At 34.2% G+C, this 3781-nt stretch overlaps 1 protein-coding gene across 1 annotated transcript in view; it reads right to left on the bottom strand.

Moving 5' to 3' along the window:
* Positions 1–3781, bottom strand: part of LOC106868853 (serine/threonine-protein kinase DCLK2) — a 200615-nt gene that overhangs the window by 22733 nt on the left and 174101 nt on the right. The gene's annotated exons all lie outside the window — the stretch shown is intronic.

The raw sequence follows: 3781 nt of genomic DNA on the forward strand, positions 1-3781 counted from the left end.
TATATATATATATATATATATATATATATACATTATATAAATATATATATACATATATATATATATACATATACATATATATATATATATACATATACATATATATATATATATATACATATACATATATACTGATAATGAAGAAAACAAAGAATTGGAACATTCAGACTTCCTGCTTGGTTTATTCAAAATAATTGTCCGACACGTGTTTCAGTCCTATCAATTGCAAATTGCTACATATTTATTTGCAGGGATTTATGCATAGAAATGTATGATCTCTTCAGGGTGAATGAATATGTCATTGTTCAAGAAGTAATTCTCCTTGTTATAAGTTTGAATCAGGCTTGGTAGTGGTGGTAGTAAATCATGTTGCTATTCATAACTGATTGTTTGTGTAAAATCTATTTAAGATACCACGTGACTATAAGGAATGTAGAATGATTCAAAGGAAAAATGTTCTATAAATAACCACTCCCAAACGGTCCAGTAAAATTTGTCAACAAAGATTGCTGTTGGTGCTACCAGACTTTTATACAAACAATCAGTTGGGAATAGCAACTCATCATTGAACATGATTTACTGCTACTACTACTACCACTACCAAGCCTGATTTACAGGGAGAATTACTCCTTGAACAATGACATATTCATTCACCCTGAAGAGATTGTACATTTATATGCATAAATCCCTGCATAGAAATGTGCAGCAATTTGCAATTGATAGGATTGAAACACGTGTCGGACAATTATTTTGAATAAACCAAGCAGGAAGTCTGAACATTCCAATTCTTTGTTTTCCTTATTATCAGTATTGTCATTTTACACTCTAAGTAGCCAGGGAATAAACTGTAACATTGGATGGTAGTTTTTAGAAAATATACCTTAAAAAGGACCATCAGAAGAAACCAGTCTTGGCACTTTACATAGAGTAATGCATTATCTGCCTGGATATTCATATCCCACCTCTAACAATATATTTATATATGTATAGATATGTATATATGTATAGATATGTATATATGTATAGATATGTATATATGTATAGATATGTATATATGTATAGATATGTATATTTGTATAAATTTAAATAATAAGGGTGAAAAATTGAGTATTAATCTAATTAATATCAATTTAAAACCAGTAGCCTAGCATATTGAAAAATCTGAAGATTCAGAAAAATTATATTGCATACATATAAGAGGGATGACCACTAAGTGGACATCCATTAAGCTAGAAGTAGACTACCTGTGGTCTGACCACTAAGAAGAGATTGTTCTCAAGAAAATTCAGCATTTATATATGTTTATATATATGTATAAATATTTGTATATGTGTATATGTATATATATATCTATATATATATGTAAATATATCTGTGTGTGTACATGTATATATACATATACTTATATACATACATACATATATATATATATATATATATATATATATATATATATATAAGTATACACACACACACACACATGTATACACACATATCCTCTTTGCATTACTTATAATACAGCCATTGTTCCCTGTGGTCAGGCCCTGTCTCTCTCTTTCACTCCGGCCGTGTCTCTATCTCACTTTGTAACTCTTGCCCTCCATCCACTCCTTCCATGCCCTACTGAAAGTAGTCAAGTATCTCCTTAATAACAAGAAGGTCACCTCTGTCTATCACACTCTAATCTCTCATTCCCATTCCCTCTCTCAGCCCATAAGCCCTTGTCTTGTGATCTTGCTGATGCTGGTGCCACATAAAAAGCATTTGTGCTTGTTCCATGTATAAAGCACCTGTGCTGGTGCCATATAAAAGGCATCCAGTAAATTATGCACACATTTATGCAAACATGCACATAATATAGGTGTATGTTGAGTGTGTGTGTGTGTGAATGTATATAAGTGTGTGTTCATGTATGTGTATGTATTCACACAGACAGGTGTACAATCAACAGATCACCCAAAATGTGGCTTGTAATTCTCAGTTCTTTTACAGTTCCACACTGAAGTACCTGTCATGAAGTTCCAAGCACATCTTTTTTGTACGTTTTTTTTCACAGTTTTGAATTATGCATTTCTGAGTCAAGCTGTTATTGTGCTGAGACAAAATTTTTGCAACATTTTGGTAACTTATTTGGTTTATTCTCCTCAGGTTATAACAAAATCATCCTAACATTCAAAGTAGAGACCATCAGGTTGCATTGTCTGAAGTCACCTTTCTGCCAGTTCTTGGATCCCAAGCTGATACTAGTTCTTGTCCTTTGAGGTGAAGAACCCTTTCACTGAAGCTTCCACTTTGTCTTGCTTAATGAAGTGTAATGAGCACAGGAATTGAGCTATGGATTGGAACAAGTACTAATCCAAGAGAGCAAGGTCCTGACTGTATGCTGAGCATGGCATCAGTTTGATACTCTCAAGTTCCTGGGATTTATTCCAGTTCATTCAAGTGGTATGAGATCTTACCATTGTCTTGCAACACATGAATTTGCTTTCTGTTAACCAATGCTTGGATTATTACTTTTTCTGATCCGTGGATCACTTTCTGCTCTTATGATGCTTCATCAATCAAAAGGAAGTTGAAGCTCCAGTGAAGTGGTTCTTTGCCTCGAAGAACTGGTGTCAGTCTGGGATAAAAAAAAAAAACTGGCAGAAAGGTGGCTGCAGACAATACAACATGATGACCTTTATGTTGAATGTTTGGCTGTTCTTATAACTTGATGAATAAAGCAATAAGTTGCCAAAATATTGCAAAATTTTTGACTCAACACCAGAGATGTATATACAGGGTGCAATGAATAGACTGTTGTCTAAATTATGCAAAAATGAAAACAACACTGACATCTCATTTTAAAAGATATATTTATCAAAATTACATAAAAATATCTTGAAATACTAAAGAGTAAATTTATTCAATAAAATCGCCATTGGCATCAACCATGGCCTCCTGACCACTTCGGAATCTCCTGCAACTCTTCTGGACAGTCTCCTTGTTTAAGTTGGTAAATGTTGCCATAATCCTTGCCTTCAGTTCATCTTTGGTGTTACAAGCAGTTTTGGTTTCTCTCACATAATAATCAAGGGTCTCGAGTCTGGGAAGTTAGATGTTAGGAGTGATGTGGTCGCAGAAATTGTCTGACAGCAATGACTAGGTTCTCCTGTTTATGTAGCATGGTGCAGAGTCCTGTTGCCAGACATAAAGTCTTCCAGCAGCAACCTTCTTGACTCAGGGCAGCACTACTTCCTCCACTAGGCACATGATGTAACCCTCCATGTTGAGTCTGAGGCCATGTGGGAAGATGAATGTAGGCATAACGTCACTTTCACTAGTGATCACTCCAAACACCCTGATGTTGACTGGATGTTTGATCTTTATCACTCTCAGTACGTGTCCTCAGATTGACACCCAAACACTCTGAAACGTTCAAAATGGATCTTCTGGTGTGAATACCAAGCAGTACAGAATGCCGTTTCCAAATTTCTGGCAGAGTGAATTGCATCATAGTGTTGTTTTCACAGACAGTGCATAACTGACCCTACTATACTGTGTAGTTGACAAAATCAAAGACAAACAATGCGCATGCTCGAAATTAAAAATATAAGATGGCAACAATTTAACCATCGCACCCTGTATATCTTTTTAATGCATGTATATAAAAACTTACACATACGACACATACACCCCATGTTCTATATATTACACACAACATGTACTATATATCATAAGCCACAGTTACTGTATATACATATACATATACATATATATATATATATATACATATATATAT

Source organism: Octopus bimaculoides, chromosome 16 (genome assembly GCF_001194135.2).
Source record: "Octopus bimaculoides isolate UCB-OBI-ISO-001 chromosome 16, ASM119413v2, whole genome shotgun sequence".
NCBI classification, from domain to species: domain Eukaryota; kingdom Metazoa; phylum Mollusca; class Cephalopoda; order Octopoda; family Octopodidae; genus Octopus; species Octopus bimaculoides.